At 50.0% G+C, this 25,893-nt stretch overlaps 1 protein-coding gene and 1 long non-coding RNA gene across 2 annotated transcripts in view; one reads left to right on the forward strand and one right to left on the reverse strand.

Annotated features, from left to right (window-relative positions):
* Positions 1-1,781: 1,781 nt before the first annotated feature.
* LOC138752836 (uncharacterized) lies at positions 1,782-21,927 on the reverse strand. The gene is made up of 2 exons (XR_011350987.1): positions 21,825-21,927; positions 1,782-2,024 (listed from the first exon to the last, which is right to left on the reverse strand). It is a non-coding gene; the product is annotated as an uncharacterized lncRNA (long non-coding RNA).
* Positions 21,886-25,893, forward strand: part of LOC138752834 (BTB/POZ domain-containing protein KCTD1) — a 179,292-nt gene continuing 175,284 nt past the window's right edge. Inside the window, exon 1 of the mRNA XM_069915459.1 lies at positions 21,886-21,927. The gene's annotated coding sequence lies outside the window, so the exon portion shown is untranslated. The remainder of the gene's footprint in view (positions 21,928-25,893) is intronic.

The following is a 25,893-nucleotide window of genomic DNA, read 5'->3' on the forward strand; positions in this document are numbered from 1 at the left end:
ATTTAAGGAAAGACTGGATAATTACATGGAGGGGAGAGGATTGGAGGGGTATGGACCAGGTGCTGGTCAATGGGACTAGGAGGGTGGGGATTTGTTCCGGCATGGACTAGTAGGGCCAAACTGGCCTGTTCTGTGCTGTATATGGTTATAAGTAACATGAGGGCGGTGGCTGAGTAGAATGAGCTTCTGGGAGAAGTTGTGGGGGCAGGGTCCATTTTGTCATTTAAGGAAAAATTGGATAGATATATGGATGAGAGGGGAATGGAAGGTTATGGGCAGGGTGCAGGTAGGTGGGACTAGAGGAGAGGACTTGGTTCAGTATGGACTAGAAGGGCCGAAGTGGCCTGTTTCCATGCTGGAATTGTTGTATGTTTTCAGCATGTTGGCTTTCATAAATCCAAGTGTGTACAGGAGTTTTGATGTTATGAAGTTGTACAAGACATTGGTCAGGCCAATTTTTAATTTTTTTAAAAATTTTAGATGTACAGCATGGTAATAGGCCTGTGCTGTCCAATTACACGCAATTAAGTACAACTTCCGGTACATTCTGAAGGGTGGGAGGAAACCCATGCAAACTTGGGGAGAACGTGCAAATTCCTCACAGACAGCACGAGATTTGAACCCAGGTCGCTATCACTATAACAGAGTTGTGCCAACCATGCCGCCCTTTTGGAGTATTGTGTGCAGTTTTGGTCACCTGACTGCAGGAAAGCTTTCAATAAGAGTGACAGGGTGCAGAGATTTACTAGGATGTTGCCCAGACTGAGTTACAGGAAAGGTTAAACAGGTTAGGACTTTATTCCCTGGAGTGTAGAAGAATGAGGGGAGATTTGATCGAGGTATTTAAAATTATGAGAGGAATAGAGAGAGTAAATGTAGGTCGGCATTTTCCACTGAGAGTGGATGAAATACAAACCAGGGGACGTGGGTTAAGGGTGAAAGGGGAACTTCTTCACACACAGTGGTGTGAGTGTGGAATGAGGTACCAACTGAAGAGGTGAAAGTGGGCTCAATTTTGACTAAGGAAATTTTGGACAGGTCCATGATTGGGAGGCCTATGGCCTAGGTGCAGGCCAATGGGACAAGGCAGTGTAATGAATAGTTCAGCAAAGTCTAGATGGGCTTAAGGGTCTGTTTCTGTGGAAGTGATCTATGGTTCTATCATGTAGATCTGGTCACCCAGCTAATGGAAGGATGTCAATGGGTGTGAGGATATTGCCTGAAGAGGAAGGCTCAAATTGAAAGGAGAGGCTGGAACTTTGTTCCCTGGAGCATGGGAGGCTGAAGAGATTTTTGAGCATAAATAGTTTTTTTAAACCCTGGGCTAGGAGAGTCTAAATAAGAGTGTTAAACAAGAAAGCCTCTGGAGATGCTGTCATTGTAGTTTTTTGGTTAGTAAGAGATTATTAACCATGGGTATATGAGTGGAAACGAAAAAAGGTTGAGAACCACTTCCCTACCCCATCTGCGTCAGAGTTTTCGGGTACCATAATAACCTTCATGAGTTACTTTTAAATCTATGGATCCAGTGTGGAGAAGCTTCAATATCAACACCAAGGGATTGCCTGCAAAGAAAAACGAATTTTAAAAATTTCATTATTCCACATCTGCAAAAGATTGTTACTATATTAAAAACTAGGGCAGGGAATCTATTTTATTTTAATTATAGATTTCTAAGTGATCCTTGCTAAGGCAATTATGAGGCTTATTCAGAGGGGGACTCAGTATTTCCACAGGAACAGTTGTTAAAGTCAGCTTTTATTGCCAATCACAAAGTGGCCTTTTTAAACCAAAAGTTTATTCAATAACAAACAACGGCAAAACACAAAAACATCTAAAAACACTGGACTTCTCTACGTTGGAGAGACTGGCCACAGATTGGGAGATCGCTTCATTGAGCACCTTCGCTCCATCCGCACCAGTGACAGGGACCTCCCAGTGGCCGATTATTTCAGTTCTGTGTCACACTCCCACACTCATGTCTGTCCATGGCCTCCTGTACGGTCGGGTCCCACCCAGACAACCTGCAAATTGGAGGAACAACAACTTGATTTCTGGTCTGGCCCACTTTCCAACCAGATGGACTTTTCTGGTTTCTGCTCTCCTCTCCCCCCTACTTCCCTTTCTCCCCTTCCTTCACCCCCCCCCTTAACCCAGCCACCCCTCCTCCCCTTGATCGCCACTGTCCCCTCCCTCCCTTCTCCACCTTTCACCTCCTGCCTTTGTGACCACACCTCCTCCCCACTTAGTCTTTTGTTCGGTTGCCTGTAAACATGTTCCATACCTTGATGAAGGGCTCAAACCCGAAACGTTGGTTTTGTATTTTCACCTTTGCTGTATAAAGGGCCCTGACCGACCTGCTGAGTTTCTTCAGCACTGTGTTTTACACTAATTGCATTGTTGGAAATTTGAGAGCAGTAAGTCAGTACAGCCCTTCTGTTACCCACAATTTACATTTTCAAATTAAAACCCATGATTACGATCTACGGCTCACGTAATCCCCTGTGGGGTAGGACCCCACTCTTTCTGGAACTCAGTCACCATCCCCTCAGATACCGCATGCTCCCACACAAAATACATAGGGGCCTTGGGAAGTTGGGGGGGGGGATTTATCTGTCTTGAACACCGGCAGCCCACCCACTGCGCTGTTGAGGAGGGAGCCCACAAGAGGACCATTCAACCCACTGAGTCCATACTAGCTGGCCAATCCAGCTCCCCACTTTAGTTGAGTGCACGTACATCGTTCCTACCCGTGTCAGTGATTTCCCCCATACCCCAATGGTCACTGCTTTTCTCCTGAAGGCATCATGTCTGCACCAAGTGGTTTAATCAAAACCCACTCTGAATACTGGTGATCAGATACAAAAGACACAACCTGCTGGGAACTCGGCATTGGTGGGAGAAAAGAATTTTTAGTCCAGTGATCATAATTCCATTAGTTTCAAGTTAATCATGGAGAAGGACGGGTGTGGGACTTGGGTTGAGATTCCAAACTGAGAAAGGCTAATTTTGAGGAAAATGAGAATTTGAGGATTGAGAAGTTGTTTTTGGACAAGGACTTGTGAGGTAAGTGGAGGCCCTTCAAAGGTGAAATTTTGAGAGGACAGTTTGTATGTCCCTGTCATGTTTATAGGCAAGGTTAGAAGGTATAGGGAACTTTGGCTTTCGAGGGATATTGGGGATCTGGTTTGAAAGAAGAGAGAGGGGTATAACAGGTATAGGCAACATGGAGAAAATGAGGTCCTTGAGGAGTATAAAAAATGCAAGAAAAACCTCAAGAAATAAATCAGGAAGGAATAAAGATGATGTGAGGTTGCTTTAGCAGAGAACGTGAAGGAAAATTCTAAGGATTTTTACAGGTTAATAAGAACAAAAGATTAGTAAGGGAAAAAATTGGTCCCCTTGAAGATCAGAGTGGTCAGCTTTGTATGGGGCCAAAAGAGATGGCTTAAACATCTTAAATGTTTTTTTTTCTTCATACATCTTCACTCAGGAAACAGGCAGAGTTGTGGGAAATAAGGAAAATGAGCAGTGAGGTCCTGGAACCTGTACAGGTGAAGAGGAGGAAGTGCTTGCTGTCTTAAAGCAAATAGGATGGATAAATCCCAGAGCCAGACAAGATATTCACTTAGACCTTGAGGGAGACTAGTGTAGAAATTGCAGGGGCTATGGCAGAAATATTTAAAATGTCCTTAACCACGAGTGTGGTGCCAGAGGATTGGAGGGGGAGCTCATGTTCTTCCATTGTTTAAAAAAGGCTCCAAAAGTAACCCATGAAATTATATGGCTGGTGAGCCTGATGTCAGTGGTAGGTAATGATTGGAAGGTTGTTCTAAGAAATCAGATATACAATTACTTAGATAGCCAGAAATTGATTAGGGATAATCAACATGGCTTTGTGCCTGGTAGTTCGTGTTTAACCAATCTTTTTAGAGTTTTTCAAGGTTACTGGGAAAGTTGATGAAGGAAAGGCTGTGGATGTTGTCTACATGGACATCAGTAAGGCCTTTGACAAGGTCCCACATAGGAGGTTAGTCAAGAAGATTTAGACGCTTGGTATTCATGGTAAAGTAGTGAACTGGATTAGAAAATGACTGGATGGGAGAAGCCAGAGAGTAGTGGTGGATAATTGGTCCTCAGACTGGAGGCCTGTGACAAGTGGTGGGCCTCAGGGATCGGTGCTGGGACCATTGCTGTTGGTCATCTATATCAATGACCTGGATGATAATGTGGTAAATTGGATCAGTAAGTTTGCAGATGACACTAAGATTGGAGACGTTGTGGGCAGTGAAGAAGGTTTTCAAAGTTTGCAGAGGGATCTGGACCAGCTAGAAAAATGGGCTGAAAAATGGCAGATGGAATTTAATGCAGACAAGTGGGAGGTTTTGCATTTGAAAGGACATGCATGGTAAATGGTCGGGCACTGAGGAGTGCGGTAAAACAGAGGATCTAGGAACACAGATACATAATTCCCTGAAAGTGGCGTCACAGGTAGATAGGGCTGTAAAGAGAGCTTTTGGCGTATTGGCCTTCATAAGTCAAAGTATTGAGTACAGGAGTTGGGATGTTATAGTAAAGTTGTATAAGATATTGGTGAAGCCAAATTTGGAGTATTGTGCAGTTTTGGTCACCGAACTAGAGGAAAGATATCAATAAGATAGAAAGAATGCAGAGATGTTGCCTGGACTTCAAGAACTGAATTACAGGGAAAGGTGAAACAGGTTAGGACTTTATTCCCTGGAGCGTGGAAGAATGAAGGGAGGTTTGATAGAGGGATTTAAAATTATGAGGGGGATGGACTGAGTAAATATAGACAGGCTTTTTCCACTGAGGGTAGATGATACAAACCCGAGGACATGGTTAAGACTAAAAAGGGAAAGGTTTAGGGGAAATATCAGGATGAAATTCTACACACAGTGGTGGGAGTGTGGAATGAGCTGCCAGCTGAAGTGGTGAATGCAGGGGTCAATTTTAATATTTAAGAGGAATTTGGACAGGTACATGAATGGGAGGGATATGAACTGGGTGCAGGTCAGTGGGACTGGGGAGAAAAAAATGGTTCATCACAGACTAGACTGAAGGGGGCTGTTTTTGAGCTGCAATGTTCTATGGTTCTGTGAATGGTCGCAGTCTTTCCAAAGATTTTTTGACCGATTCCCACAAGGGTGGGACTGACATATGGAACATAGAATACTACAGAACAGTACAAGCCCTTCAGCCCACAATTTTGTGCTGACCTAGTCAAACAAAACTCTCCCTACCTCATAACCCTCTATTTTTCTTCCATCGAAGAGTCTCTTAAATGCCCCAATGTTCCAGCCTCCACCACCACCCTGGCAAGGCATTCTGGGCTCCCAAAACAATGTATTAAAAAAAAAATTAAACTTACCTCCAACTCTTCTCATATGAGAGATTGAGACAATTTGAGTTTACATCATGTTGAGGGGCCCTGGTGAGACCTCACGTTGAGGATTATGAGCAGTTTTTGGGCTCCTCATTTAAGAAAGGATGTGCTGACATTGGGGGGTGGGGGTTCACAAGGATGATTCCAGGAATGAAAGGGTTATCATATGAGGAGCTTTTGACAGCTCTTGGCCTGTACTCCATGGAATTTAGGAGAATTGGGGGGGGGGGGGGGGGGGGGAGAGAAATCTCATTGAATGTTCAAAGGCATGGATAGAGTAGATGTAGAAAGGTTGTTTCCGCAGTGGGAGAGACTAGGACAAGAGGCACAATTTCAGGAATGAAGGGCGTCCGCTTAGAACAGAGATGTGACCTAGAGGGAATCTGTGGAATTTGTTGCCACAGGCCATAATGGAGGCCAGGCTATTGGGTGTATTTAAGGCAGAGATTGGTAGATTCTTGAAAAGGCAGGGTATCAAAGATCATGGGGAGAGGGGGAGGAAGCCTATGCAGGTTTCAGGGAGAAAGTACAAATCCTTACAGAGATGGTGAAATCGAACCTCAGTCGCTGGTGTTGTAACAGTGTTGCGCTAACAGCTAGGTTAACTCTGCATGTTCACTGTTTGGGCATTGTCATATTTCAGCTCTAGAACACTTTGGTTAGGTGGTTCTTGGAGTATTGTGAGTAATTCTGGCTGTCACATTACAGAAAGGATGAAAGGCTACAGAAGAAATTTTCTAGGATGTTGCCTGGATTAGAACGTCGGAGCTCTGGGGAGAAATTTTCCAGGATGTTGCCTGGATTAGAGCGTCGGAGGTCTGGGGAGAAATTTTCCAGGATGTTGCCTGGATCAGAGCGTCAGAGCTCTGGGGAGAAATTTTCCAGGATGTTGCCTGGATTAGAGCGTCGGAGCTCTGGGGAGAAATTTTCCAGGATGTTGCCTGGATTAGAGCGTCGGAGCTCTGGGGAGAAATTTTCCAGGATGTTGCCTGGATTAGAGCGTCGGAGCTCTGGGGAGAAATTTTCCAGGATGTTGCCTGGATCAGAGCGTCAGAGCTCTGGGGAGAAATTTTCCAGGATGTTGCCTGGATTAGAGCATCGGAGCTCTGGGGAGAAATTTTCCAGGATGTTGCCTGGATTAGAGCGTCGGAGCTCTGGGGAGAAATTTTCCAGGATGTTGCCTGGATCAGAGCGTCAGAGCTCTGGGGAGAAATTTTCCAGGATGTTGCCTGGATTAGAGCGTCAGAGCACTGGGGAGAAATTTTCCAGGATGTTGCCTGGATTAGAGCGTCGGAACTCTGGGGAGAAATTTTCCAGGATGTTGCCTGGATTAGAGCGTCGGAGCTCTGGGGGAAATTTTCCAGGATGTTGCCTGGATCAGAGCGTCGGAGCTCTGGGGAGAAATTTTCCAGGATGTTGCCTGGATCAGAGCGTCGGAGCTCTGGGGAGAAATTTTCCAGGATGTTGCCTGGATCAGAGCGTCGGAGCTCTGGGGTGAAATTTTCCAGGATGTTGCCTGGATTAGAGCGTCGGAGCTCTGGGGAGAAATTTTCCAGGATGTTGCCTGGATTAGAGCGTCGGAGCTCTGGGGAGAAATTTTCCAGGATGTTGCCTGGATTAGAGCGTCGGAGCTCTGGGGAGAAATTTTCCAGGATGTTGCCTGGATTAGAGCGTCGGAGCTCTGGGGAGAAATTTTCCAGGATGTTGCCTGGATTAGAGTCTCAGAGCTCTGGAGAGAAATTTTCCAGGATGTTGCCTGGATTAGAGCGTCGGAGCTCTGGGGAGAAATTTTCCAGGATGTTGCCTGGATTAGAGCGTCGGCGCTCTGGGGAGTGGGTGGACCTCACGTTGAGGGCTTCTTTCTCTGGAGGCTGAATGGAGACCTGTTATTAAGGTTATAAAATTGAGATGTATTGATAGGACAGTCAGAATCTTGTCGATGCTTCTTCTATACTTTGTGAGATGTCTGAGGAGATTCTGTATGACACCGAAGACTCTCGGAAATTTCTACAGATGTATCGTGGAGAGCATTCTGACTAATTACATCACTGCCTGGTACGGAGGGTGCCAACACTCAGGACAAGAAAAAACTCCAGACGGCTGTTAACTCGCCCTGCCACATCACAGGTACCAGACTTCACTCCATCGAGGACACCTACAAGAAGCGGTGTGGTTAAAAAGCAGCCTCTCTTCTCAAGGTCCCCCCACCACCCAGACAATGCCCTCTTCACTCTGCTACTGTTGGGGAAAAAGGTACTGGAGCCTGAAGACAAGTCCTCAGCGGCACAAGGACAGCTTCTTCCCCTCCACCATCAGATTCCTGAATAATCAATGAACCACAGACACTGCCTCACTTTGATTTTTCCTGTACTATTTATTTATTATGGAAAGGTGGTTTATATGAATGTTTCCACTGATTTTGTTGTAAATCAACAAGTTTCCTGACATGCTCATGACAGGGTAAAAATGTCACACAAGATCACAGGCACTTGAAGGGAAAAGTCTAGATGTGCGTGGGGACAGGATTTTTACACACAGAATGGTGGGTGTTAGGGGTAGTGGGGAACAGTCACAACCATAGCGTTAAGAGGCTTTGAAATAAACAGGGAACAGAGGGATACGGACCATGAGCTACCAGCAGGAGCTTCGTTTGATTTGGACACACACGTTCAGTGCAGGCACATTAGCTGAAGGGCCTGTTCCTGTGCTGTTCCTTTAAGTCTTTCTCCCCCTCATCTTAAATTTATGCTCCTCCAGTTTTAGACCCTCCTGCACTGGGGGAAAAATATGATAATTTTCAGAGCATTTCGTCTTGTGGCTGGTTCCGTTAGTACCTGGTGCCTACGCTCAGTACAAGAATCAACTCGAGAGTTGTTCACTCGACCTGCAACATCACGGGCGCCAGACTTCACTCCATCTTTTAAAAAAAAAAGCTCTTTCTATCCTCAAGGGCCGTCACCACCCAGACCATGCCCTCTTCACACTGCTGCCATCGGCGGGGGTGGGGGTAAGAGGTACAGGAGCCTGAAGACGAGCACTCAGTGGCACAAGGACAACTTCTTCCTGAATGATCAATGAACCCCACACACTGCCTGTGGTTGAATTGCCAGATGTAGGTGAATAGGACAAGCCCAGGGCTGTAAATCCTCCCCCTCCAGGATCCCTAATAAAGGTGGTATCGCCCAATCCCCTCCCTCAGTACTGCCTTGGAATCGGGCCAACAGTGTGCAAGATACGCCTGTAAAGTTTATGGCGATTAAAGCCTATTAATCTCGACTTGTGGACTGTCGGGTCTAATTGCTACCACTACAATGCCTTACTTTTGACTTATTTTCCTTGCATTATTTTTATTTATTTTGTAAGGTGGTTTGTGTAAATGCTTGCACTGCAGTTCTGCCACTAAACAATCAACTTCATGACAAAAATAAAATTCTAGTTCTCACGGATAGTCAACATGACCGTGAGGGGCAGGGTCATGCCTCACAAACATGGTTTGAGTCTTTCAAGGAGGTGGCAAAAGAAATTGTTGAAAGTAAGCCGGTAGACGTGGTGCATATGGATTTTAGTCAGGTATTCGACATGGTTTCCCCCATAGAAAGCTCATTCAGGGAGGAGTCACGTGATGGAGTAGTGGCCGGACGGTGAACTCCAGCCCTCTCCAGAAAAGTCGGGAAAAGCAAAGGAAAACACAAAGGCACAGAAATAAAAGTTACAGAAAGTGAGTATAAAGGTGGAAAGAAGATGGCGACAAAAAAAGAAAAATCGAAAGCAACGGTAAGAAGAGAGGAAGAGAAGACAAAGGAGGAAAAAGGTGAAGGCTTACCTGTCCGAAGAGGCCCGCTGCGGAGAGAGAAACCCGCTCCCTCAGGTCGGTAAATAATGGACTACAAAAATGGCTCGCAGAGCCGAGTAAAAGTGCGCAACCGCGCATGCGCGATACTTCGCGCATGCGCGATGCGAATGAAAAAAAACACACCGACGGGAGGGGGGACCAGCTGGGGAGTCGATCTCCACAGCCGGCAACGACAGCTGCAGAACACCTGCAGCAAGAAGAGACCACAGAAGACAATGGAAACAAGAAAGAAGAGGAGGAAAGGGCATCAAAGAAACAACAGATGGCCAACCCAGAGGAAGAAGAAGAGGAAGAGTACAGGGAAATAGAAGAAGAAAAGAAAGGCAAGGTAAAGGATATACTTGCTCTTATTAAAGGATACATGGAGTCATTTAAAGAATGGCAAACACAGGAATTTAAGGATTTAAGAAAAGAATAAACAACACAGAAGAGAAAATAAATAAAATGGAGATGACCTTAACAGAAATGGGAAAGAAAATGGACAAGATGGAAGAGCGGGCAGTAGCAGCAGAAATGGAGGTAGAAGACTTAAAAAAGAAATTGGAGAAATCTAATAAAAAAACTAAAGAGACACAAGAAACTACTAGCTCAAAAAATAGATACAATGGAAAACCATAACAGAAGAAATAACGTAAAGATAGTGGGCCTTAAGGAAGATGAAGAAGGCAAGAATATGAGGGAGTTTATAAAGAGTGGATCCTAAGACTCTAGGATGTCCAGAACTACAGCAAGAAATGGAAATAGAAAGGGCACATAGAGTATTGGCCTCTAAACCACAACCACAACAAAAACCAAGATCTATTGTAGTAAAATTCCTAAGATATACTACAAGAGAAAAGGTACTGGAGAAGACAATGGAAAAAGTAAGAGAGGGCAACAAACCACTGGAGTATAAAGGGCAAAAAATCTTCATTTATCCAGATATAAGTTTTGAACTCCTAAAGAGAAAAGAGTTCAATACAGCAAAGGCGATTTTATGGAAGAAAGGGTATAAATTTATACTAAAGCATCCAGCGGTATTGAAAATATTTATTCCAGGACAACAAAACAGACTATTCTCGGATCCAGAAGAAGCACGAAAATTTGCAGAACAATTACAAAAATAGACTGAGGGAGGAAGATGGGTAATGAGAGTTAAAATGATCACGATGATATGTATGTGGGTAAAGACAAAAATAGACTGAGGGATGAAGACGGGTAATGAGAATAAAAATGATCACGATTGATATGTATGCGGGTAAAGAGGTATAAGAGTGAATAGAGACAATGAGCATACATGAATGTATCTGTACTTAGAGGAAAATATAGATAGTATAGACAAGAATTAATAAGGGAAGGTAATGGAATAGAGAGAATAAGGAGGGAATTAAAAGAGTGACCTTTGTGACATATGAAAAGTGAAATCTTTTCTGGGGGAGGCGGGGTGGGGGGAAATAGCGGTCACTGCAAAATCAGTTGACGCTTGCGAGTGGATTCGCAAATCCAAATGGAGAGGGGAGATGTGGTTGTCCGACAAGGGATAAAGGACAACTCAGGAGGTGAAGGGGAGATTGGGGATAAATAAGATAGAAATAGGAGAATAAGGAAAATGTTGGATGTTGTAGGAATGTTGTCTGGTAAAGAGTTGAAAATAAGAAAACAGAAATGGAAAAGGAGGAAAGGTAATGATGGAAAAACGGAAAGAGAAGATAAACAAAATATAAAAGGGCTACGCTGAACTATATGTCTTTAAATATTAATGGAATACATAACCAAATTAAAAAGGAAGAAACTACTAAATTTAAATGAATAAATGTATTCCATTAGAAAAAATAACATATAGGTTAAGAAATAATATTGAAATATTCGAACAAGTATAGGAGCCTTACATTAAATACAATAGTGAAAACCTACCGGGGACAAACATTACCTAAGTTGATGGAGAGGAGAAGGAAAGAAAAGAATGGTCTCAGTAGAATTTCTGGTGTAATTTTGTTGAATGACAAACATTGTCTGACTGGCTTAATGCAACCTAGATTGTATACCTAAAATGGATGAGAGGGGGGGGGGTGGGGGGGTGGTTTGGGAGGAAAGGGGGGGGGGAAGAAAAAAGTCACTGTATATGTGTGAAAAAGAAATAGTGTATATCATGGCTAATGTGATTTATGGTGTGAAAAATAAAAAATTTAAAAAAATTAAAAAAAAAGGCACCACGGGATCCGCCTTAGAAGTTGTCACCATTTAAAAAAAAAAAAAAAAAAAGCTCATTCAGAAAGTTATGAGGATCTATATTGGCTGCTTGGATTTGGAACTGGCTTTCCGGCAGAAAGGAGAAGGTGGTAGTTGGTGTATTCTGCCTGGAGGTTTGATGACTAGTGGAGTTCCGCAGCGATTGTTCTGGGACCCCTGCTCTTTGTTTTTGAATGAAATGAACGAAGAAACCGGCCATTTAGTTAAAATTTAAATGTAGACATACAGTACAGTAACAGGCCCTTCCAGTTACCCCCAATTGACCTATAAACCCTGTACGTTTTGAAGGGTGGGAGGAAACCGGACCACCCCGAGGAAACCCACACAGGGCAGAACGTACAAACTCCTTTAAGAGAGCGCCAGATTCAAACACAGGTTGCTGGAGCTGTTAACCACGTTGTGCTAACTGTGTCACCCCTGCAGATGATACGAAAGTTCGAAGTGCAGTGCTGGCAGTAATAGAAGATTACAACAGGACAAAGAATTCAGAGTTGGATGGAGAAATTGTAAGGAGATGCACTTTGGAAGGTTGAAGGCCGAGTATGTGATTAAAGGCAGGAGGAACAGAGGGATCTTGGGGGTCTGGGTCTACAGATCCCTCCACAGGTTGAGTGGATGTAGACAAAGGGGTATGTTGTGCTGGCCTTCATTAGTTCAGGGATTCAGTTCAGGAGCCATGAGATAATGTTACAGCTCTATAAACAGGGCATATTTAGAGTATTCCATTTAGTTTGGGTTGCCTCACTACAGAAAGGATGTGGATGCTTTGGAGAGTGTGCAGAGGAGATATGCCAGGATGCTTCACAAGGTAGACAGAGCTAGGACTTTTCTCTTTGGCATGATGATGGATGAAGAAGACTTAATGAAGGTGCATAAGGGCATCTGGACACATAGACCCTAACCAGGAACTACTCCAGAACCATCTGCCGTATCAAATCATCACTTTTTAAAAAAATTGTTCTCATTGCAAAGGTAAAATACTTTTCTAACCTTTCATATTTTATTATGGCCGTGCCAAGATTAGCACAGTGGTTTAGTGCAGTGCTGTTACAGGGCCAGTGATCGGGACCAGGGTTCAACTCCGCTGTTGCCTGTAAAGTATTTGTACACTCTCCCCACATCCGCATGGGTTTCCTCCTTGTGCTCTGGTTTCCTCTCTCCCTCCAAAACATATGAGGGGGTAGGTTAATTGGGTGGCATGGGCACGTTGGCCAAAATGGCCTGATTGTCTAAATTACCTCTTCTAGCGAATGGCATGTTGTGGTCATTTCATTTATACCACTTGTTGCATCTGTACATGACAATAAACTCACAAGAGCATTTAGATAAGCACTTGAATGGTCAAAGCAGAGAAGACCATGGACGTAATGTAATTAAATAAGACTAGCATAGTTAAATACCACAGCTGCTATGGACAGGATGGGCTGAAGGGTCTCTTTATGTCCTGTATGAGTCTTGGAATGCGCCTTTGCTCTCCATTATTTTTCTGGAACTGGTTTCCATCACTGGGGAGGTTCCCAGGGGAGCGGACAGTTATTCCTGATTGGTTGATATTCCAATAACCGCAATCAGACGGAATGAGGAAGCGTACAGGAGGAAGATAGATCAGCTCATTGAGTGGTGTCACAAAACTAACATTGTACTCAACGTTAGCAAAACCAAGAAGATAATTGTGGACTTCCGGAGAAAACATGAACCAGTCCTCATCGAGAGGCCAGCAGTGGAGAGGGTCAAGAACTTCAAATTCCTGGGTGCCAACATCTTCGAAGGTCACTCTTGGAGCCTCCATGTAAATTCAGAGCTGGGCGAGAGAGGCTGTCTCTCCAAAGACTGGAGGTATCTAGTGTGAAGAGGGCATGGGGTGGTGAATGAAAGGGTTGTGGTGTCTTGAGTTTCTCTGGGCTGAGGTTTAGCGAGGTATGATGGAGTTTCTGGAATAGGGCAGTTATGCTGGCCTTGAGTGGGGAAGGTGAGTTGTGCTTGGGAGGAGGTTTGTACCAGGATGGGGTAGGGGCACACTACGGTGTTAGCGTGTTGTGGGGTGGGATGAGGTTTGGTGGAGGTTGTCCTGAGATTATGTTGGGGGTTAGATGGGGAGAGCTGAGATAGGGCAAGGGGATTGAATTCTCCAAACGTTAAAACACAGAGGAACTCAGCAGGTCTCACAGCGTCCATCAGAGGTAAAGATATATAACCCGATATTTCAGGCCTGAACCCTTCTTTCAGGTGCAAGTAAACAACGGGAAGGCATCTGCATGAAAAGGCTGGGAGAGGGAAAGAGTGGGGAGAGGTACAGACTGATGAACAAAAGGTGTTAACTGGACATGGATAGGAGGACAGGAGAGAGGATAGGTGAGTTATGTGAGGACAAGATGGGGGAGGAGGGCTGAGGAGTGCCAGTGGGGAGAGAGTTACAGGAGTTCGCAGCAACAATGAAGGATTTGTTTAACCTACATACAAATGATACCAGTTTTGCAAGGGTTTACCCTATTCAGATAGAATGAACAGGATTAGCCTTGTAGCCAGATAGAGGTCTTTAAGATTCTAAGGGGGGGGTTTCAGACCAGAATGTTCAATGCACAATAGGTAGAGAGGAGAGGGGTAGAAGGGAAAAGAGGGGAGGTTGGAGATGACAGTCAACTAGCACAGATCAGGCCCTTCAGCCCAACCCATCCCAGCTGACCCAGTTGGCCCCCTGGGCTTGTCCTATTCACCTACATGTGGCTCATCTTCTAAAGTAAACTCATTCTTACTTCAGATTCCTTTACCTGCTCATTCCAGATACGGATCACTCGGAGTGGAAAAAGTTGCCCCCTCCCCCGTGATCCAGCCCTCATCAAGGGCTCAGTAAACTTGTACAGGTGAGAGCATTCTGGCTGGTTGCATCACTGTTGGTACAGAGCTGCCAACGCTCAAGACCGGAAAAAACTCCAGATTCCTGAATGATCAATGAACCAAAGTCACTGCCTTACTTTTTGTGCACTATTTATTGCTGAAGGTGGTTTATCTGAACGTTTGCTCTGTGACGCTGCCGCAAAGCAACGAATTTCACGACTTGTTCATGACAAGAAATTCTGCCTCTGATTCACCTTAACCTTTCTAGAAGGTTATGAGAGATATAGATTGGATGGACAGCCTGTGCCTTTTTCCCAGGGTGGAAGAAGCAAACACCAGAGGACAAAGTGAAGGGAGGGAAGTTTAGGGGGGACATCAGGGGTAAGTTTTTTATTTACGCAGAGTGGTGGAGGCCTGGAAGGCCTTGCCGGGGATGGTGCGGAGGCTGAAACTTTGGGGGCATTTAAGAGCCTCTTAGGCAGGCATTGTTTTTATTATGATATGGATTTGGGCTCAGGTTTGGACTGAACTGGAGTCTCGTACAGCTGTAGAGGCCGCAGGAATGCTGGAAGTGAATCCACAGACATTCAGTGTCTCTGAAGGGAATCTCTTTTGCTTCTCTTTCTTGGACTATAAGGGGCGCTGGGCAATACTAATGGAGACTAAAGGAAATTTTATGTAAATCATTTCTTTTTTTATTACATGACTAATAAATAGATCTGATCTGGTTCTGCTGGATAAAAGAATGAGAACCTCTATGTGGGCCGAATGGCCGCCTTTGGCACAGCAAACATTTTAGGAATGGACTGATTTATTCTCTGGTCATTGGTGCAATTATAGATGGCATTCAGGAAGCATACAGAAGTGAGATCAGCTGGTTGAGTGGTGTCAAAGCCACAACATTGCACTCAAAACTAAGGAGCTGATTGTGGAGTTCAGGAGGAGGAAAACAAGAGAACATGACGCAGTCCTCAGCAGTGGTAAGGGTTAAGAACTTCAAATTCCTGGGTGTCAAGATCTGTCCTGGGGCCTCCAAGTCGATGCGATCATGAAGAAGGCTCGCCAGCAGTTCTATTTTGTGAGGTGTTTGAGAGGATTCGGGACGTCAACCAAGACTCTCGCAAATTTCTCCAGGTGGACCGTGGAGAGCATTCCGACGGGTTGCATCGCTGTCTGGTACGGAAGGTCCCAACGCACAGGGCAGGAAAAGATGACAGCCTGTAACTTGGCCTGTGACATCATTGGTACTGGGTCTTCACCTCATCGAGGACATCTACAAGATGCAGTATCTTAACAAAGCAGCCAGGGCATGCCCTCTTCTCACTGCCACCATCAGGAAGGAGATACAGGAGCCTGAAGATAAACACCAAAAACAGCTTCTTCCCCTCCGCCATTAGATTCCTGAAGGAATCTGACACCAACTCACCTTCCTCGTCTTTTGCACTAATTTGAAACCACAAATTTTGTGACAAGCTCATGACAATAAATTCGGATTCGGATTCCCTCCAGACACTTTCACAGCTTCATTTTGGACCCCCTGTGATGAACACAGTATGTTCATACTCCCTGCACCCCTCTTCCATGGTTTCAGAAACCTCACCCATCCAGAATTAAGGTTGCAAGGCCTGAGACCCAACTGCTCTGACAAGAAAAGGCCCCTAAACTTAATGCTTGTTTAATTTAGACACACATCACAGTAACAGACCCTTCTGGCCCACGAGGCCGTGCCGTCCAATGACACCCAATTAACCAACAGCCCCCAGTATGTTTTGAAGGCTGGGAGGAAACCGAAGTACACAGACGTGGGGAGGACGTACAAACTCCTTGCTGACAGCGCCAATGTGAACCTGGGTTGCTGGCCTGTAACAGTTTTTGTTTCTGTTCTTTATGTATGGGTGGAGTATCTTCACACTCCACTGTAGATCACCAAGAATAATGAAACGCTGATGTAGACAAGAGAGACCATGAACACTGGGAGACTGGTGCAACGATACACCAATACTGGAAGAACTCAGGAGGGTGCGCAGCATCTGTCGAAGGCAGCAAATGGTCAATGTTTCAGGCTGAAACCCCTTAATCGGGAACAGTAAGGAAGATGGTAACCCCAGAAATTAAAAGGGTTGGGGGTGGGGAGAGGGGGAAGAGCAAGAGCTGGCCGGTGACAGGTGAATTCATGCGGGAGCTGGAAGAAGCGGGTAAGGCTACCGGCCACCATTATGACAACCTTCAATAGGAACTTGGCTGAAAGCGTCCTGGCCAGCTGCATCACAGCTTGGGTATGGTTCCTGCAGAGAAATGAATCGGAGGTCCATCCACAGGACTATAAGAGCAGCAGAGAGGATCCCTGGGGTCTCCCTCCCACACATGGACATCGTTGACTGAAGAGGGCGCACAAAATCCACCCCGCACACAGCGGCTTCCATTGGGGGAAGAGACCCAGGAGGATCAGAGCCAGCCAGGGTGAGGTTAAGCTTCTTCCCATGGGCAGGGAGAATGCTGAACGACCAAAGGAACTGCTCGCACTGACCCTCCGAGACTCTTGGATGTACAAAACAATATTTTTGTTATTTGTATACATGAAGTAGTACTTCTCCTGCATATGTTTGCATGCGAGTTGTATCTGGTTGTATGTCTGGATGTCTTGTACCAATGACTGGAGAACTCTGTTTCGTTGGGTTTTACTTGTACAATCAAATGTCAATAAACTTGACGAGACTTGATGAAGATTGGTGGGAAAAATGGGAATCATGCGAGAAGCTAGAAGGTGAGAGGGGAAGAGACGAAGCAAAGGAAGAAGGCAAAAGCATTGCTGGACTGACCAGTAGCTCGGGCAATGGGTCTCAAGCTTTTTCTTTACCCCACGTACCACTTTAAGTGAACGCATTCCATTGGTGCTCTGTGATTAGTAAGGGGTTGCTTAAGGTGGGATGTGGGTGGAAAGAAAAAGTTTGAAAACCACTGTTTTAATCGTCCCTCATTGACTCGTTATGTGCACGGTTTCAGAGCTCCAAAGGAAATGGGCCAAAGACCATTTTTCTCCAGCCAAATATTTCAGTTACAATTGGGCCTAGAGCAGAGATTCTCAACTTTCCTTCCCCACTAACATCCCACCTGAAGCAATCCCTTACTAATCCCAGAGCACCGATGGCAGAGGGATTATTTAAAGTGGGACATAAGTAATAAGAAAAAGGTTGAGAAACAGTGAGCTAGAGATTCATACTCCGCTACTAATGAGGTGGGCATGGCTGGTGGGTACTCTGAGTTCTGCATGGAGTTATTCCATGCAAATCAGTTGCAAGGAAGAATGAGGAGAAGCAGGAAAGAAAAGGCCATGCATCAATTCTTCTTTCCATTGGAATGAACCAGGTCTCCCCGAGCCATACTCAATCTCTGTTATGGGGGAATGGAGGAGTGTAGAGGTTTGACATCCACAGTGAAAATGAGGCACTCAAGCCCAGGGAACTTGAAGCTGTTGAAGTGATGGAGGACATGTGAGGTATCGTGGATGGAGGTGGGGTGGGAAGGGACTGGACTGGAGGGACAAAGTCGGGATAAGATGAGAGCACTCCAGTGGGGCAGAAACAATGGGTCGACTGGGCTTGTGGATCTCAGGCAGGAGGTAGAACTGGGTTGTGCGGGCTTGGGGAACAATGAGGTTAGAGGCTGTGGGAGGGAGATGACCAGAAGTGATGGTGGGGGAGACAGTGGCTTGATGTTACTGGGTACGCCCCTGCTCAAGGGAGAGGTGGTATCGGAGAACTGCTGTCTGGACCAGGGTGTAAATTAGGGGAGATGTCTGAGAGCTACTGTCTGGCTTGGGCAAGGTGGAGGTCAGTTAGACCACAACACTTGACCCCAGCATCTGCTGGCTTCACACCAAGTCTCCCAGCTCTTCATCAACAAGTAATGATGGGCCTATGTTGTAGGGGAGAGAGGATTGTTCACGCCTATGTTGTAGGGGAGAGAGGATTGTTCACCCCAATCTCCTCACCTCCTTAAGTTCTCCTCTCCCTTCTGCACAGTCTCCTCCTTCCCTCAATACCCTCCTCAACATTAATTTTTCACACCCTTACACCATTGCCCTTTTTCTTTCCCCTCCCCCTTCCCTCCCTCTCCTTTCCCCTCATCCCTCTCTCCGCCTCCCATCCCTCTCTCCGCCTCCCATCCCTCTCTCCCCCCTCCCATCCCTCTCTCCCCCCTCCCATCCCTCTCTCCCCCCTCCATCCCTCTCTCCCCCCTCCCATCCCTCTCTCCCCCCTCCCATCCCTCTCTCCCCCTCCCATCCCTCTCTCCCCCCTCCCATCCCTCTCTCCCCCCTCCCATCCCTCTCTCCCCCTCCCATCCCTCTCTCCCCCCTCCCATCCCTCTCTCCCCCCTCCCATCCCTCTCTCCCCCCTCCCATCCCTCTCTCCCCCCTCCCATCCCTCTCTCCCCCCTCCCATCCCTCTCTCCCCCCTCCCATCCCTCTCTCCCCCTCCCATCCCTCTCTCCCCCCTCCCATCCCTCTCTCCCCCCCTCCCATCCCTCTCTCCCCCCCTCCCATCCCTCTCTCCCCCCTCCCATCCCTCTCTCCCCCCTCCCATCCCTCTCTCCCCCCTCCCATCCCTCTCTCCCCCCTCCCATCCCTCTCTCCCCCCTCCCATCCCTCTCTCCCCCCTCCCATCCTCTCTCCCCCCTCCCATCCCTCTCTCCCCCTCCCATCCCTCTCTCCCCCTCTCCCATCCCTCTCTCCCCCCTCCCATCCCTCTCTCCCCCCTCCCATCCCTCTCTCCCCCCTCCCATCCCTCTCTCCCCCCTCCCATCCCTCTCTCCCCCCTCCCATCCCTCTCTCCCCCCTCCCATCCCTCTCTCCCCCCTCCATCCCTCTCTCCCCCCTCCCATCCCTCTCTCCCCCCTCCCATCCCTCTCTCCCCCCTCCCATCCCTCTCTCCCCCCTCCCATCCCTCTCTCCCCCCTCCCATCCCTCTCTCCCCCCCTCCCATCCCTCTCTCCCCCCTCCCATCCCTCTCTCCTCTCCCCCCCCCCCCGCCCCCGCCCGTCCGCCTGCCCTCCTCTCCCTCTTCTGGCGAAGAAACACTCGATCCATTTGTAGAGAAAGCGCCTGCAGGAAACATCACATCAAAACTAATCATAGCGATTAAAATCAGCCTTCTCTACAGAGAGGGGAGTGGGGGGAGGGAGGGGAAGGGGAGAGAGAGGGGAGGGGGAGGGAGAGGGGGAGGGAGAGGGGAGGGGAGGGAGAGGGGAGGGAGAGGGAGAGGGGGAGGGAGAGGAGAGGGGGAGGGAGAGGGGGAGGGAGAGGGGGAGGGGAGGAGGGAGGGGAGGAGGGAGGGAGGAGGGAGGGGAGGAGGGAGGGGAGGAGGGAGGGGAGGAGGGAGGGGAGGAGGGAGGGGAGGAGGGAGGGGAGGAGGGAGGGGAGGAGGGAGGGGAGGAGGGAGGGGAGGAGGGAGGGGAGGAGGGAGGGGAGGAGGGAGGGGAGGAGGGAGGGGAGGAGGGAGGGGAGGAGGGAGGGGAGGAGGGAGGGGAGGAGGGAGGGGGAGGAGGGAGGGGAGGAGGGAGGGGAGGAGGGAGGGGAGGAGGGAGGGGAGGAGGGAGGGGAGGAGGGAGGGGAGGAGGGAGGGGAGGAGGGAGGGAGGAGGGAGGGGAGGAGGGAGGGGAGGAGGGAGGGGAGGAGGGAGGAGGGGAGGGGAGGAGGGGAGGGGAGGAGGGAGGGGAGGGGAGGAGGGGAGGGGAGGAGGGAGGGGAGGAGGGGAGGGGAGGAGGGGAGGGAGGAGGGGAGGAGGGAGGGAGGGGAGGAGGGAGGGAGGGGAGGAGGGAGGGAGGGGAGGAGGGAGGGAGGGAGGGGAGGAGGGAGGGGAGGAGGGAGGGAGGGGAGGAGGGAGGGAGGGGAGGAGGGAGGGAGGGGAGGAGGGAGGGAGGGGAGGAGGGAGGGAGGGGAGGAGGGAGGGAGGGGAGGAGGGAGGGAGGGGAGGAGGGAGGGAGGGGAGGAGGGAGGGAGGGGAGGAGGGAGGGAGGGGAGGAGGGAGGGAGGGGAGGAGGGAGGGAGGGGTGGAGGGAGGGAGGGGTGGAGGGAGGGAGGGGAGGAGGGAGGGAGGGGAGGAGGGAGGGAGGGGAGGAGGGAGGGAGGGGAGGAGGGAGGGAGGGGAGGATGAGGAGGGGAGGAGGGAGGGAGGGGAGGAGGGAGGGAGGGGAGGAGGGAGGGAGGGGAGGAGGAGGGAGGGGAGGAGGGAGGGAGGGGAGGAGGGAGGGAGGGGAGGAGGAGGGAGGGGAGGAGGGGGAGGGAGGGGAGGGGGGAGGGTGGGAGGGGGGAGGGTGGGAGGGGTGAGGGGAGGGGGGAGGGGAGGAGGGAGGGGAGGAGGGAGGGAGGGGAGGGGAGGAGGGGAGGGGAGGAGGGGAGGGGAGGAGGGGAGGGAGGGGAGGAGGGAGGGGAGGGGGGAGGGGAGGAGGGAGGAGGAGGGGAGGAGGGAGGAGGGAGGGAGGGGAGGAGGGAGGGGGAGGGGAGGGGGGGAGGGGAGGGAGGGGGGGAGGGGGAGGGGAGGAGGGAGGGAGGGGAGGAGGAGGGAGGGGAGGAGGGAGGGAGGGGAGGAGGGAGGGAGGGGAGGAGGGAGGGGAGGGGAGGAGGGAGGGAGGGGAGGAGGGAGGGGAGGAGGGAGGGAGGGAGGAGGGAGGGAGGGAGGAGGGAGGGAGGGGAGGAGGGAGGGAGGGGAGGAGGGAGGGAGGGAGGAGGGAGGGAGGGGAGGAGGGAGGGAGGGGAGGAGGGAGGGAGGGAGGAGGGAGGGAGGGGAGGAGGGAGGGAGGGGAGGAGGGAGGGAGGGGAGGAGGGAGGGAGGGGAGGAGGGAGGGGAGGGAGGGAGGGGAGGGGAGGAGGGAGGGGAGGAGGGAGGGGAGGAGGGAGGGAGGGGAGGAGGGAGGGAGGAGGGAGGGAGGGGAGGAGGGAGGGAGGGGAGGAGGGAGGGAGGGAGGAGGAGGGAGGGGGGAGGGGAGGGAGGGGAGGGGAGGGGGAGGAGGGAGGGGAGGGGAGGAGGGAGAGGGGAGGGGGAGGGAGAGGGGAGGGGGAGGGAGAGGGGTGGGGGAGGGAGGGGAGGTGGGAGGAGGGGAGAGGGGAGGGAGGGAGGAGGTGGAGGGCGGGAGGAGGAGGGAGGAGGAGGGAGGGGGAGGAGGAGGGAGGGAGGGGAGGGGAGGAGGGAGGAGGGAGGGGAGGAGGGAGGGAGGGGTAGGGAGGAGGAGGGAGTAAATAAGCAAGTTGGAACTGACGGGAGGGAGGCAAACAAAGGAAACTAATGTAAGGAGCGAAATTTGCCAAATAACTGGCGGCGGAAAAGAACAAAAGGGGGGAGGCCTTTACCTGGCAACAGTTAATTAAATTGAACTTTTCTCCGCAGCTCAGAGAGAAGCAACGAGCTAATTGTGTCCTGATCCTTGCCTTGGGGGTTTCAAATGCCCTGGAGCAACTCCCTCCCCCCTCCCTCCCCCCCTCCCCCTCCCCACCCCTCCCTCGCCTACCTTAAGCCGGTCGCTGGAAGCCGGCTCGGTGCATTCTCTCCCGTGGAGCGCAGAGAGCGGATCGCGGAGGAGGGCGACCATCCGCCGCCGTTCAATGGTTCAGGTAAGGGGGAGGGGGGAGGGGAGGAGGGGGAGGGGAGGGGAGGGGAGGGGGGAGGGGAGGAGGGGGAGGGGAGGGGGGGGAGGGGAGGGGAGGGGAGGGGGAGGGAGGGGCGGGGGGAGGAGGGGCGGGGAGGGGAGGGGAGGGGCGGGGGGGGGCAGCCTCTCTGTGTCCCTGTCACTTTGGGGGACGCGGCGCGCTTTACGCATGTGCCAAGCGAGGGGCTGTGATCGGCACCGAGGCAGATGCCGCCCGTCCCCGCTCATCACGGACACGCGAGTCCACTCCACGGACACGCGCACTCACACCAGCCCCACAAGCCAGTCCCGTCCCGTCAAGTCCACGGCCTCGCTCGTCCCAAGCACCGAGATCACAGACACCGACCCTCCGCTCTCTCACACGCTCACACACTCACTCTCATTCACTCACACTCACTCACTCCTGTCTCACTCACACTCACTCACTCCTTTCTCATTCACTCACACTCACTCACTCCTGTCTCACTCACACTCACTCACTCCTTTCTCATTCACTCACACTCACTCACTCCTGTCTCACTCACACTCACTCACTCCTGTCTCACTCACACTCACTCTCTCCTGTCTCACTCACACTCACTCTCTCCTGGATCACTCACACTCACTCACTCCTGTCTCACTCACACTCACTCACTCCTGTCTCACTCACACTCACTCTCTCCTGTCTCACTCACACTCACTCACTCCTGTCTCACTCACACTCACTCTCTCCTGTCTCACTCACACTCACTCTCTCCTGTCTCACTCACACTCACTCTCTCTTGTCTCACTCACACTCACTCACTCCTGTCTCACGCACACTCACTCTCTCCTGTCTCACTCACACTCACTCTCTCCTGTCTCACTCACACTCACTCACTCCTGTCTCACTCACACTCACTCTCTCCTGTCTCACTCACACTCACTCACTCCTGTCTCACTCACACTCACTCACTCCTTTCTCATTCACTCACACTCACTCACTCCTGTCTCACTCACACTCACTCACTCCTTCTCATTCACTCACACTCACTCACTCCTGTCTCACTCACACTCACTCACTCCTGTCTCACTCACACTCACTCTCTCCTGTCTCACTCACACTCACTCTCTCTCTGTCTCACTCACACTCACTCACTCCTGTCTCACTCACACTCACTCACTCCTGTCTCACTCACACTCACTCTCTCCTGTCTCACTCACACTGACTCACTCCTGTCTCACTCACACTCACTCTCTCCTGTCTCACTCACACTCACTCTCTCTTGTCTCACTCACACTCACTCACTCCTGTCTCACTCACACTCACTCTCTCCTGTCTCACTCACACTCACTCACTCCTGTCTCACTCACACTCACTCTCCTGTCTCACTCACTCCTGTCTCACTCACACTCACTCTCTCCTGTCTCACTCACACTCACTCTCTCCTGTCTCACTCACACTCACTCTCTCCTGTCTCACTCACACTCACTCTCTCCTGTCTCACTCACACTCACTCCTCCTGTCTCAGTCACACTCACTCTCTCCTGTCTCACTCACACTCACTCACTCCTGTCTCACTCACACTCACTCTCTCCTGTCTCACTCACACTCACTCTCTCCTGTCTCACTCACACTCACTCACTCCTGTCTCACTCACACTCACTCACTCCTGTCTCACTCACACTCACTCTCTCCTGTCTCACTCACACTCACTCACTCCTGTCTCACTCACACTCACTCACTCCTTCTCATTCACTCACACTCACTCACTCCTGTCTCACTCACACTCACTCACTCCTTTCTCATTCACTCACACTCACTCACTCCTGTCTCACTCACACTCACTCACTCCTGTCTCACTCACACTCACTCTCTCCTGTCTCACTCACACTCACTCTCTCCTGTCTCACTCACACTCACTCACTCCTGTCTCACTCACACTCACTCACTCCTGTCTCACTCACACTCACTCTCTCCTGTCTCACTCACACTCACTCACTCCTGTCTCACTCACACTCACTCTCTCCTGTCTCACTCACACTCACTCTCTCCTGTCTCACTCACACTCACTCTCTCTTGTCTCACTCACACTCACTCTCTCTGTCTCACTCACACTCACTCTCTCCTGTCTCACTCACACTCACTCTCTCCTGTCTCACTCACACTCACTCACTCCTGTCTCACTCACACTCACTCTCTCCTGTCTCACTCACACTCACTCACTCCTGTCTCACTCACACTCACTCACTCCTTTCTCATTCACTCACACTCACTCACTCCTGTCTCACTCACACTCACTCACTCCTTTCTCATTCACTCACTCACTCACTCCTGTCTCACTCACACTCACTCACTCCTGTCTCACTCACACTCACTCTCTCCTGTCTCACTCACACTCACTCTCTCCTGTCTCACTCACACTCACTCACTCCTGTCTCACTCACACTCACTCACTCTGTCTCACTCACACTCACTCTCTCCTGTCTCACTCACACTCACTCACTCCTGTCTCACTCACACTCACTCTCTCCTGTCTCACTCACACTCACTCTCTCTTGTCTCACTCACACTCACTCACTCCTGTCTCACTCACACTCACTCTCTCCTGTCTCACTCACACTCACTCACTCCTCTCTCACTCACACTCACCTCTCCTGTCTCACTCACTCCTGTCTCACTCACACTCACTCTCTCCTGTCTCACTCACACTCACTCTCTCCTGTCTCACTCACACTCACTCTCTCCTGTCTCACTCACACTCACTCTCTCCTGTCTCACTCACACTCACTCCCTCCTGTCTCAGTCACACTCACTCTCTCCTGTCTCACTCACACTCACTCACTCCTGTCTCACTCACACTCACTCTCTCCTGTCTCACTCACACTCACTCTCTCCTGTCTCACTCACACTCACTCACTCCTGTCTCACTCACACTCACTCACTCCTGTCTCACTCACACTCACTCTCTCCTGTCTCACTCACACTCACTCACTCCTGTCTCACTCACACTCACTCACTCCTTTCTCATTCACTCACACTCACTCACTCCTGTCTCACTCACACTCACTCACTCCTTTCTCATTCACTCACACTCACTCACTCCTGTCTCACTCACACTCACTCACTCCTGTCTCACTCACACTCACTCTCTCCTGTCTCACTCACACTCACTCTCTCCTGTCTCACTCACACTCACTCACTCCTGTCTCACTCACACTCACTCACTCCTGTCTCACTCACACTCACTCTCTCCTGTCTCACTCACACTCACTCACTCCTGTCTCACTCACACTCACTCTCTCCTGTCTCACTCACACTCACTCTCTCCTGTCTCACTCACACTCACTCTCTTGTCTCACTCACACTCACTCACTCCTGTCTCACGCACACTCACTCTCTCCTGTCTCACTCACACTCACTCTCTCCTGTCTCACTCACACTCACTCACTCCTGTCTCACTCACACTCACTCTCTCCTGTCTCACTCACACTCACTCACTCCTGTCTCACTCACACTCACTCACTCCTTTCTCATTCACTCACACTCACTCACTCCTGTCTCACTCACACTCACTCACTCCTTTCTCATTCACTCACACTCACTCACTCCTGTCTCACTCACACTCACTCACTCCTGTCTCACTCACACTCACTCTCTCCTGTCTCACTCACACTCACTCTCTCCTGTCTCACTCACACTCACTCACTCCTGTCTCACTCACACTCACTCACTCCTGTCTCACTCACACTCACTCTCTCCTGTCTCACTCACACTCACTCACTCCTGTCTCACTCACACTCACTCTCTCCTGTCTCACTCACACTCACTCTCTCTTGTCTCACTCACACTCACTCACTCCTGTCTCACTCACACTCACTCTCTCCTGTCTCACTCACACTCACTCACTCCTGTCTCACTCACACTCACTCTCCTGTCTCACTCACTCCTGTCTCACTCACACTCACTCTC

This window comes from Narcine bancroftii, chromosome 2, assembly GCF_036971445.1.
Source record: "Narcine bancroftii isolate sNarBan1 chromosome 2, sNarBan1.hap1, whole genome shotgun sequence".
NCBI lineage: Eukaryota > Metazoa > Chordata > Chondrichthyes > Torpediniformes > Narcinidae > Narcine > Narcine bancroftii.